This window comes from Cryptomeria japonica, chromosome 7 (genome assembly GCF_030272615.1).
Source record: "Cryptomeria japonica chromosome 7, Sugi_1.0, whole genome shotgun sequence".
Taxonomy (NCBI): domain Eukaryota; kingdom Viridiplantae; phylum Streptophyta; class Pinopsida; order Cupressales; family Cupressaceae; genus Cryptomeria; species Cryptomeria japonica.
Genome location: NC_081411.1, coordinates 497,237,462 through 497,253,958, shown reverse-complemented (window position 1 = coordinate 497,253,958; position 16,497 = coordinate 497,237,462).

Sequence of the window (16,497 nt, the reverse complement as noted above, 5' to 3'; positions counted from 1 at the left end):
AGTCTCATTTTTGTTGCAGGATTTTTAAGTTGTTGTTTGAAGGATCTCTCTCAAGTTGCAAGGAAGGATCAAAGGATAGCTAGAGGATTCAACATCAAGCTTCAGTAAATCAGGTTCTCTCCTTTTGTCATATGAGGAATTTGTATTTATCAAAAAAAAAATACAGTTCTAGATTCTTTAGTTGAATATAGTTTTCTGAAAGAAATCATTTTTTTTAATTGCTAGATAGGAAGAAAATCTACTTTGTTTTCTTAAAGAAATGCAGTTATATAATTATTTCTCTTTTTAAATACAAATGCAGACTTCTCTTGCATATTTTATTTAATCTATTTAAAAGGTAGAAAAATAGATTTTTGCTTTTCTATTTTCTCTTGAAAACTAGAGATGATATTGAATATAAAAATAAATAAATCTCTCTCTCTATGAATGAATAAATAAATCTCTTCTTCTTATTTAGGAATAAAATGCAGCTCTATTATTTATTTTATTTAGGAAATATGCACATGATCTTGCTTTTTGCTTTTCCAAAGATTTTAGATCTATCCAAAAATCATTTTTTCCCTTATTTAAAATTATTTTTCTGAGATTAAATGATATGAATCTCAATATTTATTCTCTCTTGAATTCTTTTCTCTGGCTCTTCGAATAGAAATCTGAAAGAAAATCTCTCTGTGAATATCAGTTGAAATTGAAGAATATATCTCCCTGTGAATAAACCTCTGTGTTATTCATCCCTGTGAATGAATCCCTGATGTCATTTGATTTCATAAATACTTTTTTATCTGGTTATATATTTCTCTCTATGAATATTAGTTGAAATGAAGGAATAGATTTCTCTACGAATAATCCTTTGTGTTATTCTCATTTGGTTTCATTAATATTTTTATGTCTGGTTATATACTTCTCTCTGGGAATAATAGTTGAAAACTGAGGAATAAATCTCTCTGTGAATAACCTCTGTGTTACTCACTCCTATAAATAAATACTTATTGTTTACATTAACATTTTATCTCTCATATACTGGTTAAATTCTACTCTATGTGCTTAAATAAATTAAAACTAGAAACTATATATATAAATATATATATAGTATTTATAAATGTTATGCAAAGTAAATTTTTTAATTGTTTGGGTGCACCATATAGTAATCCATATGTATCGGGCTCGCAAGTGGGGAGTGGAGTTAATACTTCGCAGGGGAGTGGTACCATAACAGTACCCTCCACTAGCCTGCGGTCACTGCTGTGGCAGTGGCCGTAGGGTAGTGGAGGGGACCCGTGGGGTCCCACTCCAATTTGGCCCCTTTGTTAATGCCATTCAAATTTTAATTTATGGCAAATGTTAATTGTTAGTTTTTTTTTTATATATAAAGTTTTAGTTTAATTAAATTCTTTTTTTATATATATAATTTTAGTTTAATAAAATTTTAAACTTAGATACAAAAAATTTTAGATTTATAATTAGTTTTAGCAATTTATAAATTGTAAATTAAATTATACCAAATTTTATAATTAGATCTTTTTTTAGATCCACTTAGCAATTAATCCATATTAAATGATTTGAAGCTAAATTCTATTTTGGGATTAGTGGCTTTATAAGCTATATTCTCGCATGTAACTTACACTACCTTCGCCTCATGCAAATTGCTTTACATTGATTACATTTATCGGCATTTCCATCTCCATGCAAGTTTCACGTTTAATTATTAATATGCAAGTTTCCTAATTGGCATTATTATGCAAAGTTATATTTCAAGTTTTGAATAATAAATAATGTTAGTTATGGTTTTTATTACATGTAATTCATCAAGTAGTTATTTCAATTAATTGAGCTTTGCAATGTCTAATTATACATGTTCAATTCATAATTAGTTTCCAAGCATGATGTTTATCATAAGTTAGAAAATTAAATAAAGGGAGTTGGAAAACCAAAATCTAGTAGCGTTCGGTATATACAGTGCCTCTGGGTCACACTTACGGGTAATGTCGTCGTGTTGAACTACTGCACTTAATGCCTAATAAATCTGCATCAACGATGTTTGTGGCATTGTCATTATAAATCATCAGGGAGTAATAAGGGACACTTGGAAGTCAAAATCCATGTGGTGGGTAATCCCCCTTGGATCGATAATTTAATAAGATAATTCTAAAATGATCTTTCATTCGCTGAGTTAAACCATAGTAAACTCCTATAGGGATGATGAGTGAGATACTTTTATGAAATTGATTTAATCTCGAAGAATCATTGTCGATTGACAATTGGTCAAGGGTGACGCTTATGATAAGAATTAGGATCTAGTTGTTTTAGGCCACAAGCAATAGGCCATCTTGAGCCTTTTCTTAGGTGCTACCACCGTGGGTAGCAACCACAAAGAAATTGTCTGGGACATTGACCCTAGAAAGGGTTGCGTACCCACTAATTAGTTTACATCAAACCATAGAGTAGACAATAGAACTACATATTTTATGCCTTGATCTCGTGCTGAAACGGGTATGTAGGTAGTCTTGGGACAGAGTTGTCCCTAGTACTCAGGCATTCGTGGGTGGGGTCTAGGCTTGGTAAGAAGAAGGATTGAGTAAGAACCCTAATTTGAAAGATAAGTATAATAAAAAGGACAAAGTAATTCAATGCATACTCGGAAGGAATCTCGTATGGATTCGCTTGACTTCCCAAGGCTTTAAGCCAAATTTTGAGGCGGAAATCAAGCTTGTATTATGTTATTTAATTACTCCTAAGAACGGCAACCTCAGTGCACTTCTATTAGAAGAGTGTAGTACTTAGTGAGTGGCTCAGGGCCCGAATGGCCTCGATGAGTCTAAGTCTCTGGCCAGAGCACCTCCTATCCTGATTGGATAGATGCCTACCCCGTATGGGTAGATGCCTATCCCATATTGGATAGATGAAAACTTATGTTCCGTATGGACAGATGCCTAACCCGTATGGTTAGATGCTCATCCTGGATGGATGAATGCCTAATCCAGATGGATGGATGCCTAGAGTATGCGATTGAATCAAACACAATGATTAAATTAAATAAAAAAAAAGAATGGTCAAATTTGTTGGGTTAAGTATGGTGGGTTATTACATGTGGTATCAGAGCAAAGATTCAAATCTAGGCCTTGTGCTCACTTCAATTTATACAACTAAGGGAATGTTTTGCAATGGTAGAAATTAAATCTTAATATCCTAAATCAAAAACTAACTACATAATTTAACTTTCAGGTAAAAACCTAGATGTCTAGAGGGAGAGGAAGAGGAAGGGGTAATGGAAGGCGTACCACCACTAGGAGTCAAAGGGAAGAAAACCTTGAGGAAGACCATGAAGGGGATCAACATAACCCAGGAAATAATGAAGATGGGGTCGAGGCTATAATCAACCTTTTAACCGAACAAAGAGATAAAATCAACTTCTTGGAACAATCAATGCAGGACCTTAGGGAAAGGCAGAATGACTTTGAAAATCGAAGTGGTACCGAAAATGGAAACCCTGGTAGCAATCAAGGGAATATGGTGGGTAATAGAAAAGAAAATAACATATTGGAACTCTCCAAGGACTTAAAGAAAATCACCCCTCCTAAGTTCGATGGGAGGAAAATTGGTGAAGGAGCTGAGAATTGGTTAAATGAAATAGAAAAGTATTTTGAACTAAGGGATTTTAGCGAAACAACCAAGGCCTTATGGGGTTCCTATCAACTCACAGGGGAGGCAGCTAGTTGGTGGACCAACACCAAGGAGCAAAATGGGTATAGCAGGGATATGATCACATGGGATCAATTTGTTCACCACTTCCAAAAAAGGTGGCTCCCTCAATTGTTCTTTGATGAGAAGGTGATAGAATTCCATAATCTACATCAAGGGCCCCTATCAGTCCAACAATATTGGGATAAGTTCGCCAAATTGCTTAAGTATGTACCTCTGTACCAAAAAGATGAAGAAGGCCAAGCAAGGAAGTTCATTTTGGGGCTAAATACCAACATAGGGGTAGATGTTGACATGCATGGACCCAAAAACATGAATGAAGTACTTGAAAAGTCCCTAAGGCAAGAGAGGAAGATTCAAACACTAGCAGGGCGGAACTATAATGGGAACCACTCATTTAAAAGGAAGCAGGAATTCAATGGGAACACTAACTTCAACAAAGGTCAAAGGAATAATTCTTCCGAAAGAAGGCCACCTCCTAATCAATATCAAAGGAATGGAAATAATAATAATAGGGGAAATAATAACAGAGGCAACTATAACAGGAATGACCAACAGAATAGGGTAACTTATCCACCCAGGGCCAATGAAACAAGGAATGATCCCCCTAGGAATCAAGGTAGGAGGGGTCCTCCAGGTTGATGCTTCATGTGTGGGGGAAACCATTTTGCTAGAGAGTGTCCCAGGATGCAAGGACGGATTAGGGCCAATCAACCCCAACAAGGGCCCCAACAAAGGATTCATGCAGCAGTTAGGAACCGAAGAGGAAGATACCAGAATGTTCCCGTGGAAACTACAGGTACACTATTTGAACAACCAATTTCAATTCTAATTGACACTAGGTCATCTGAATGTTTCATCTCACCTGAATTAGGAAGAAAATATGCATTAAAAGTTAATCAAATGGAGTCATCATGGATGGTTCAATATGGGGATAAGGCAACTAGGGAAGTAACTAAGTGTTTGCCGAGGGCAAGGGTACAATTTCCTGAGTTTGAAACAAGGGTAGACCTCTATGTGGCACCCCTAGGATTGTATGATGTAATTATTGGAATGAGTTGGTTAACAGACCATGAAGCTAATGTAGATTGCTATAATAAAGTTGTTGAATGTTTGGATGATGGGGGAAAAAGGGTCAAAATCCAAGGAAAGTTTAACCCCATTAGTATAGAAACCATATCAGCCATGCAATTAAAGAAGGAAAGAAGAAGAGGAGGCCTAATCTATATGGTTGAAATTGATGAAGGAAAAGAGGAAAATACCCCAACCTTTGAAAATACCCCTTTCTTAAAAGAATTCAAGGATGTTTTTCCAGAAGAATTACCTAGCTTACCCCCTAAAAGGAAGTTTGACTTTTCTATCGAAGTACTACCAGGAGCTGAACCAGTATCAAGGGCACCTTACCGAATGAACACAATTGAATTACAAGAGATCAAAATGCAATTAGAGGAACTCTTAGCTAAGGGATTAATAGGGCCAAGTGTATCACCATGGGGAGCGCTAGTCTTATTCGTTAAGAAGAAGGATGGAACCTTAAAACTATGCTTCGACTATAGGATGTTGAACAAGGTCACAATAAAGAATAGGTATCCCTTACCTTGAATAGAGGATCTCTTTGACCAAATGAAAGGAGCAGCAGTTTTCACGAAGATAGACCTCTGATCAGGATACCATCAACTCAGAATTAAGGAGGAGGACATTCCAAAAACAGATTTCAGGACTAGATATGGGCATTATGAATTCACAGTGGTTCCTTTTGGTGTAACCAATGCCCCAACCACATTTATGAACCTAATGAATAGTGTATTCCATGATTACTTGGACAAATTTGTTTTGGTATTTCTAGATGACATATTGATTTACTCTATGAATGAGAAGGAACATTTAGTACACCTACAAATTGTTTTGTAAAGGTTGAGAGAACATAAGTTATATGGGAAATTGTCAAAATGTGCCTTCTTTGAGGAAAAGGTTTACTACCTTGGGCATATAATATCAAAGGAAGGAATAGCAGTTGATCCAGATAAGATAAAGGCAATAGTAGAATGGCTGATCCCTAAAAAATGTTTCAGAGGTAAGAAGCTTTATGGGGCTAGTAGGTTACTATAGGAGGTTTGTGGAAGGATTCTCTAAGATAGCAAACCCCATCACCTCATTACAGAGGAAGGGTAAAAGGTTCGTGTGGATAGAACAAAGTGATAAGGCATTCCAAATCTTGAAGGGAAAACTAACTTCAGCACCCATTCTAAAAGTACCAGATCCGAATGGACACTTCACAGTCGTAACTGATGCCTCTATTGAAGGTCTAGGAGGAGTTCTTGTCCAAGATGAAGGGGTAGTATCTTATGAATCCATAAAGCTAAAGACTCATGAAGTCAATTATGCACCCCATGACTTAGAGTTAGCAGCGATTGTGCATGCCCTACAAAAATGGAGACACTTCTTACTATGGAAGCCCTTTGAGTTGAAGTCAGATAACCAAGGACTAAAGTACATCTTTACCCAACCCCACTTAAATTCCAGACAAAGAAGGTGGTTAGAGTTTCTGAGTGAATATGATTTTGAAATTGAATCTATTAAGGGGAAGGAGAATGGGGTGGCAGATGCTTTGAGTAGGAGGAGACACTTGATGACTATAGCAACATTCAAAACTTCTTTCAAAAGGCAAGTAATGGATGGGCAGGGTCACGACCCATGGTATGAGCAAGTCAAATTGACTTTAGAACATGATCCAACCGATCCTAAGGTTGAAGGGTATACATTAGACGAAGATGGGTTGCTCAAATTTATTAATAGAATCTATATTCCTAATTCAAGAAACTTAAGGGAAGTAGTCTTGTCGGAGGCTCACAATGCCCCTTATTCAGGGCACCTAGGAGTTAACAAACTTTATGCAGATTTAAAGAAGTTATACTTTTGGCAAGGGATGAAGAGTGACATAGTCAAGTATGTGGCTAAATTTTTGGAGTGTCAAAGAGTAAAGGCAGAACATAGACATCCAGCTGGATTGTTACAGTTACATGATGTACCTCAACACAAGTGGCAAGTTATTAGCATGGATTTTGTGAAAGGGTTACCCATGTCACCTTCTAGGCATGATACAATAATGGTGGTAATTGACAAACTCACTAAGGTGGCACACTTTATACCAGGGAACCTGACTGATGATGCACCTACCTTGGCTAGGCATTTTGTTAAGGAAATATTTAGGTTGCATGGAATACAAGAGAAAATAATATCAGATAGAGATGCTAGATTCACTTCAAGGTTTTGGACAACTCTTCAATCAGCTCTGGGAACTCAACTAAATTTTAGCACTGCATACCATCCTAAAACCGACGGTCAAACAGAAAGGACAAATCAGATTATGGAAGACCTGCTTCGCATGTACTGCATGGACCAACAGAAGAAATGGGAAGAGTACCTACCTCTGGTAGAGTTTGGTTACAATAATACATATCAAACATCTTTGGGAATGGCACCTTTCGAACCATTGTATGGTAGACCATGTCGAACACCTTTGAGTTGGGATAGTCTTGAAGATAGAGTAATTGTTGGACCAGATATGTTGAAAGAGATGGAAAGGAAAACTAAGGAAATTAGGCAGAGATTGAAGGAAGCCTCAGATAGGCAGAAAAGTTATGCAGACAAGAACAGGACACCAAGGGAGTTTGAGGTGGGAGAGAAAGTCTTCCTAAGAGTTAGGCCACACAAGAGTTCCATACGGTTTGGGAAAAAGACCAAGCTTGCACCTCGTTATGTTGGACCCTTTGAAATATTGGGAAGGATTAATCTAGTTGTATACCGGTTGGCCTTACCTCCCCAGTTGAGCCGAATCCATGATGTCTTCCATGAATCTCTTCTTAAAAAGTATGTACCTGATGAGAAACACATTTTGAATTGGGATACTTTACAGGTCCAGGAAATGGGAGGAATAATGATAGAGCCATTCAAAATCTTGGAGAGGTGCCAGTGCCAGTTGCGCAATAGAGAGGTTGATCAGTGCAAAGTACAATGGAACCAGTATGATGAAAAGAATGCCACGTGAGAAGATACTAAGGAAATGCAGCAGTTGTTTCCCTTTTTGTTTTAACCATGAACTATAGACTTTTTTTTTGGACGCGTTCAATAAGTGCATCGGGCCGATGCACAAATTGAGGGAGGATGTCACAACCCTCCTTTATCACTTTTTGAATTAAATACAATTCTATTATATTTGTGGTTAAGCTATTTAAATGATTTAATAAATGTTATAAAAGAATAAAATGAATACACACACACACACTTGGAGAATATAATTATTTTTATTTATTTATTTATTTTCCACTCCCAATTATGGCACATGTTGTAGGAAGAATAAGAAGCTTCTAGAGGAATCTCCACCACTTTGCATGTAACTCCCCCACTAAGTTTAATTAATTTGCATGACTCCAATATTGGAAAAGAATCTCCTTTTTAATTAAATTTTCTAGATAGTGGAAGGGAGAGATTTTTCTTATAAAATGATATGCAAGTTTCAAAGAAGGGAGTTGATTATGTTTTGAAGGAAATTTCCCAAGTTTTTCTTTGGTAGTCTCATTTTTGTTGCAGAATTTTTAAGTTGTTGTTTGAAGGATCTCTCTCAAGTTGCAAGGAAGGATCAAAGGATAGCTAGAGGATTCAACATCAAGCTTCAGTAAACCAGGTTCTCTCCTTTTGTCATATGAGGAATTTGTATTTATCAAAAAATATATATATAGTTCTAGATTCTTTAGTTGAATATAGTTTTCTGAAAGAAATCTTTTTTTTTAATTGCTAGATAGGAAGAAAATCTACTTTGTTTTCTTAAAGAAATGCAGTGATATAATTATTTCTATTTTTAAATACAAATGCAGACTTCTCTTGCATATTTTATTTCATCTATTTAAAAGGTAGAAAATCAGATTTTTGCTTTTCTGTTTTCTCTTGAAAACTAGAGATGATATTGAATATAAAAATAAATAAATCTCTCTCTCTGTGAATGAATAAATAAATCTCTTCTTCTTATTTGGGAATAAAATGTAGCTCTATTATTTATTTTATTTAGGAATTATGCACATGATCTTGCTTTTTGCTTTTCCAAAGATTTTAGATCTATCCAAAAATCATATTTCCCCTTATCTAAAATTCTTTTTCTGAGATTAAAAATCTTCCCTATGTGATTAAATGATATGAATCTCAATATTTATTCTCTCTTGAATTCTTTTCTCTGGCTCTTCAAATAGAAATCTGAAAGAAAATCTCTCTGTGAATATCAGTTGAAATTGAAGAATATATCTCCCTATGAATAAACCTCTATGTTATTCATCCCTGTGAATGAATCCCTGATCTCATTTGATTTCATAAATACTTTTTTATCTGGTTATATATTTCTCTCTATGAATATTAGTTGAAATGGAGGAATAGATTTCTCTGTGAATAATCCTTTATGTTATTCTCATTTGGTTTCATTAATATTTTTATGTCTCGTTATATACTTCTCTCTGGGAATAATAGTTGAAAACTAAGGAATAAATCTCTTTGTGAATAACCTCTGTGTTATTCACTCCTATAAATAAATCCTTATTGTTTACATTAACATTTTATCTCTCATATACTAGTTAAATTCTACTCTGTGTGCTTAAATAAATTAAAACTGGAAACTATATATATAAATATATATATAGTATTTATAAATTTTATGCAAAGTAAATTTTTTAATTGTTTGGGTGCACGATATAGTACTCCGTACATATCGGGCTCGCATGTGGGGAGCGGAGTTAATACTCCGTAGGGGAGTGGTACCGTAACAGTACCCTCCACTGGCCTGCGGTCACTGCTGCGGCAGTGGCCGCAGGGTAGTGGAGGCGACCCGTGGGGTCCCACTCCCACTTGGCCCCTTTGTTAATGACATTCAAATTTTAATTTATGGCAAATGTTAATTGTTAGTTTTTTTTATATATATAAAGTTTTAGTTTAATTAAATTCTTTTTTTATATATATAATTTTAGTTTAATAAAATTTTAAACTTAGATTAAAAAAAATTTATATTTATAATTAGTTTTAGCAATTTATAAATTGTAAATTAAATTATACCAAATTTTATAATTAGATCTTTTTTTAGATCCACTTAGCAATTAATCCATATTAAATGATTTGAAGCTAAATTCTATTTTGGGATTAGTGGCTTTATAAGCGATATTCTTGCATGTAACTTACACTACCTTCGCCTCATGCAAATTGCTTTACATTGATTACATTTATTGGCGTTTCCATCTCCATGCAAGTTTCACGTTTAATTATTAATATGCAAGTTTCCTAATTGGCATTATTATGCAAAGTTATATTTCAAGTTTTGAATAATAAATAATGTTAGTTATGGTTTTTATTCCATGTAATTCATGAAGTAGTTATTTCAATTAATTGATCTTTGCAATGTCTAATTATACGCATTCAATTCATAATTAGTTTCCAAGCATGATGTTTATCATAAGTTAGAAAATTAAATAAAGGGAGTTGGAAAACCAAAACCTAGCAGCATTCGGTATATATAGTGCCTCTGGGTCACGCTTACGGGTAATGTCGTCGTGTTGAACTACTGCACTTAACGCCTAATAAAGCTGCATCAACGACGTTTGTGGCATCGTCCCTATAAATCATCAGGGAGTAATAAGGGACACTTGGAAGTTAAAATCCATGGGGCGGGTAATCCCCCTTGGATCGATAATTTAATAAGATAATTCTAAAATGATCTTTCATCCACTGAGTTAAACCATAGTAAACTCCTATAGGGATGATGAGTGAGATACTTTTATGAAATTGATTTAATCTCGAAGAATCGTTGTCGGTTGACAATTGGTCAAGAGTGACGCTTATGATAAGAATTAGGATCTAGTTATTTTAGGCCACAAGCAATAGGCCATCTTGAGCCTTTGCTTAGGCGCTACCACCATGGGTAGTAACCGCAGAGAAACTATCTGGGAGATTGACCCTAGAAAGGGTTGCATACCCACTAATCAGTTTACATCAAACCATAGAGTAGAAAATAGAACTACATATTTTACGCCTTGATCCCATGCCGAAATGGGTATGTAGGCAGTCTTTGGACGGAGTTGTCCCTAGTACTCAAGCATTCATGGGTGGGGTCTGGGCTTGGTAAGAAGAAGGATTGAGTAAGAACCCTAATTTGAAAGATAAGTATAATAAAAAGGAAAAATTAATTCAATGCATACTCGGAAGGAATCCCGTATGGATTCACTTGACTTCCCGAGGCTTTAAGCCAAATTCCAAGGCGGAACTCAAGCTTGTATTATGTTATTTAATTACTCCTAAGAACAGCGACCTCAATGCACTTCTATTAGAAGAGTGTAGTACTTAGTGAGTGGCTCAGGGCCCGAATGGCCCCGATGAGTCTAAGTCTCTGGCCAGAGCACCTCCTATTCCGATTGGATAGATGCCTACCCCATATGGGTAGATGCCTATCCCATATTGGATAGATGAAATCTTATGTTCTGTATGGACATATGCCTAACCCGTATGGTTAGATGCTCATCCCAGATGGATGGATGCCCAGAGTATGAGATTGAATCAAACACAATGATTAAATTAAACAAAACAAAAAAAAAAATGGTCAAATTTGTTGGGTTAAGTATGGTGGGTTATTAAAATAGGACATAATGGATGTTTCTATAGTTAGGTTAATCTTATCTACTATAAAATGAGAGAGTCTCACCATTTAGACTAAGATAAACTTCTTTACCAAGTAGGAAGATGAACTAAAGGACTAGATGGAACAACAAGTCTTAAGTAATGGGTTGGGATCCATGGAGTTAGAGATAATTACATTAGACAATCTACTCACCATATTCAATACCCAAAGAGGTACATAGGAGTGTACCCTAACTTCACACTTTCAAAATCTTATGTGGATGTTTCAAAATTTTCTCAATTTTATACAGCAACTTACTTAACCAACTACCAAGGTACTATAGATTCTCCTAAACCAACTACCAAGGTACTATAGCCACAACCTACAACTGATAGACATTATTAACATGTCAAAATGGCATAGAGGTCTTTTCCTTTGTAGATTTTGAGTTTGACATGTAAAAGGATGGGAAATCACTATGGGCTGGGTAAATTAATCTATTATTATTGGCCTATGTTCATATTCATTTGTGTTACTATTCAATTTACAACCGAGGTGTAGAGCTTGATCTATTGGCGAACTCTTAGGAAAGTACACGTGGATGACTCAATTTTTAAGCTTGATATTGTAGACACCTAAAAATGTCTCATTAATTCTACACTAATTATTCGTCTATTTAATTAAGTAACTCTTTAATTATATGGCTAAACTAACTATTTCTTCTAATCATCGCCCTTCAACACTTATAATTATTCTATTTCTATTCTCAAATCATTTTAATCAGTTAACCATATCTCAATTATTAATTAAATATCAATTATTTAATTAATTGTGATTTATTCTTTAGTTAAATAATCTTTATTATTTAATTAAGCTCATTTCCTAAGTTTAAATAATTTCATTTAAATTGTTTAAATTAATTAATTAAATTCCTCCAATTCCCCAAATTATAATTCCAATTAATTTCATCTAATTTCATTTCATGTTCCCCCAAATTCGAATTTCACTTCATTTCAATTAATTTCATTTCTTCCAAATTCTCATTTCACCAAATCTGAATTTCAGTTAATTTCATGTGCATTTCAGCATTCGAATGACCAAATTCAAATCCAAATTGAAAATGAAAATCAAATTCAATTTCAAAATTCTATAGCACATGCTAAAATCAGAACTGATTGATCAAATCGGTTGTCTAATCAGTTAACTCAGTTAACTCATCTATCATTCTTTTTAACTCTCAGTCACCTTTTTCTGACTAATCTATCTATTCAATCTACTGATCAATCAATCCACTTATCTCTCCTATCAATTCAGTCTTCTAATCAATCAATCCAGTCAACTAGCTAGTCTATTCAGTCTACTAGTCAATCAATTGAGTTCACTCTCCAATAAGTTATGTTAACATATCAATCTAATGAGTTAACTGTTCAATATAAATCAGTTATCTGTCAATCAACACTTGAGTTCAAATCCTCACCTCCTCTATGTTGAAAATCTATATAAACAACATCATTTTCTCAATTCAATCTAGCATCACAGTCTTCAAACAATTGTCTAATCTATGAAGGAATCCCAGTGCAATACCTGAGAGCCGCCTACAAGCACAATTCGGAGAAGCACAATGGAAGCCATGATGCAGGATGAGGGAGTTTCATTTATTTGAATTTATTCTTATCTTGTGTTAATTTCTATTGGTTTATGTTTGAAATTGCTTTGATAGCTAAGGATTTGGTGATTCGTCCTTATTTCCTATTTTTGCATTAATGATTTTTAAGCATGAAACAGATATTATAAATTGATTCTAGGCTCTCTTACCTACAATCAAGAGGAGCCTAATTAGATGTTTCTAAAATTGCATGTTTTATAATAGTGATTGACCCATCAATTCTTGAGGGCTCCCTTTATTTTTTTGGTTTGTTTCCTAGCAAATCCTCCACATGGAGGATTTCATCGCAAGCATTATTTGGGTCGAGAAGTTTTTTAGAAAGGGCGGGAGAAAACGAGAAATTGTCACATGGTGGGAATGAAGAGGAACACGTGCCTAGAGTGAAGTGGAAAACAAACCATAGCTTACTTAAATCAAAGCTCGACCTAATTTAGTTGTAGATGAAATCTACAGTCACTCATGCCATATGGAATACTCTCATGGATTACCATAAAAACAAGAGGTACAATGTGTCAAGTTCCTGCAAATAGTGTGGTTAGTTTAGAGTAGGAAACATAAAAGGATTTTTTGTTAGTTTAGAGATAGAGGGGCCAAGAGTGAGAGAGGAATGTGACAAAGACAAGTAGTAGAGAGAGGGATAGAGAGGGGAAAAGATAGAGAGACCGAGATAGAGATACTTAAGTAAAATTATAGACTTAATGTTAGTAATATAGTCATTAGAGTTCCAATGTATGGACACTTTGCTTCTGCCTACTATGATAATCAAATGGTAGATCTATCGCTAGAGCAAGGTAGGGCTTCAAAGAATAGGACTAGGGATGACAATTGATGGATTAGTTTAATATTTTTATGCTTTGTAGGCTTATTTTTTTAATCTTAGTCATTAAGTAGACTTATAGCGATACTGAGAATTAGAATAATGGTGATTACAACAAAATCACATCAATTTATACTAGATTGAATGGACCACATATTAATAAAAAATAAAGAGCTAAGTGATTATGATGAATAAATCTATTTGTCATGGTTCCAAAAAAATCAAGTCCCACGAGATGATTGTTGTAGAATTAGAAAAATGATCATACAATTGTTTGGTTCTCAAAAACTATATTTATGTATAAAATTGAATTTGAAGTTGCAATTGTGAACTCATATGATTTAAATCTAAATTAAACATTTAGAAAGAATATATTAAATGCAAAGTCAATATATCAAAATTTAAATATTAATAAATTTTTTTTATAAAAGATAATAATAAATAATAAATATAGTAAGTTATTAAATAATAATACAACTTTAATTGCACCTTATTCACCAAAATAATAATAAAACTAATTTTTATTCATTTAAATTGAAATATTAATAAAATATATACCTTAAAATTATAATTAATATATTACAAATAATAATAAATTTTAGTTGAGTCTAAATATAATTAATTTAATAAGTAAATTATTAAATTATTATAACTTTGAATGTAATTATGATTAAATTCTAAAATAAATTAACAAATAAATTTTTTTTATAAACTTGAATATAAATATAAATAAATTTGAGAGTCGTCCTACTCAGCTCAATGGTTGGATTACGTGGTGGAATGATGCTATCCAATGCACCAGCCATTTCCTCCACATCTATGGCAGATAGTTGGCCATGTACCGCAGGCGGTCCTATGAGGCAACTACCTAGGATTTGAAATTCACTACTGAAGCTTTAAAGGCTAACTCCTTTAGCCCTAAGCTTCAAGTCCAGGTGGCTCAACTCAGGCGTAAAAAACAAATATCAGATACTCATGCTGCTAGAGGAGCGCAGATTAAGGCCAGATTGCACTGGCTTAAGGTTGGTGATCGTGCTTCTAAAGAGTTCTTTGTGGCTCTCAGAGCACGCCATTCCTCTCCAAGGATCAAAAATATTAAGGAAGTTCATTCAGTGCTCTCTGAGCTATGGGATATTCTTCGAGATTTTCTCAGACATTATGAGAAGGTGTTGATAGCGCAGGAAAATTCTCCTAAACACGACTCTGCTTTGTAGGAATGCTTGGAAGCGATTCCTTCTTGGCTCTTTGATGCTCAAAGAGTGTTTTTTGATCAAGTTCTCACTATTGAGGATCTTAAAGAGGTCATTTTCTTTATGGAAGATGATAAATCTCTTGGTTGTGATGGCTTCCCTTATGGGTTTTACAAGGCTTTATGGTCATGTGTTGGCACAAATTTGCATAAGTTATAATTAGAGGCTTTTCATTCCCATTCTTTGGGGCCAATTATCAACAAGGGGAATATCAAGTTCATTCTCAAGGCTGGTTATCCTGAAGACATTTGTAATTGGCGGCCAATTACCTTGTTGAATGTCTCCTACAAGATAATTGTTAAAGCCTTGGACCTTAAAATCAAACATCTTCTTCCACATATTGTGCTCCTAGAGCAGTCTGGTTTAATCAAATCCAAGTTTATTCTAGATAATAATATTGCGGTCTGGGAAGGCATGGAGTGGGCCAAACACTCCTCATAGAAAGCCCTCTTTCTTAAAATTGATTTTGCCAAAGCTTATGATCGCATTGAATGGCCTTTTATTTTTGCTATGCTTAAAGCTTTAGGGTTTGGTCTCCATTTCATTCAGTCTGTGCAAATTCATTTTGGGGATGCTTCTTCTTGCATTATCATTAATGGTCGCCAATCTTCATCTTTTGGCCTTTTCAGGTCCATTCACCAAGGTTGTCCTCTAGCACCTTCCTTATATGTGCTTGTTGTTGAAGGATTTGGATATTTGCTTGCCTCAGCGATTTTTGTCGAGTGCATCAGGGGGATTTCCCTGACTAAGTCACCTTCTCAACTTGTTAATGGTCATTTCGCATATAATTCTTTTCTCACTCTCATTGAGGAGGAGGATAATGTGAAGGAAGCCCTTCATTATGTGGACATTTTTTGTTTAGCTTTTGGGTTGGTTAGTCAATGGCACAAAACCTAGTGTTACAGGCAGTCTTTCCTTCATGCTCTACCTTGGATGCTCCAGTTTGGTTGGAAATGGATCCCCCACACAAAGATTTTTTCGTTTCCTAGGCATTCCCTTTGCCTTTCAAGGGTTTGTTGTTTCTCTTTGGAATGTGGTGCTTGTAAGAATTGAGAAGAAGCTCGCATATTGGATTACCAAGTCTCTCTCTCTAGCTGGTAAACTCCAGATTTGTTCAAAAATTCTTGCGGCTACTCATGTCTACTAATTTCCGTGTTGGGTTCCTTCCAAAGCTTCTTACAATAAGATAAAGAAGCTCTTGAGGGATTTCTTATGGGCTAATGGTATAGACAATCATGATTTTCACAGAAGTCGCTTGGTATTTTTATTGTCTCCCTTGTGACCCTAGAGGAATTGGCCTCTTGTCTACTCAAAAGCAAGGTCTAGCCCTGTGTGCCAAATGGGTTCTCCAAGCTATTTCTAGAAATGAAGCTTGAAAATTTTTGCTTTGAAATTGCATTTCTTTGGGACACCCAATTAA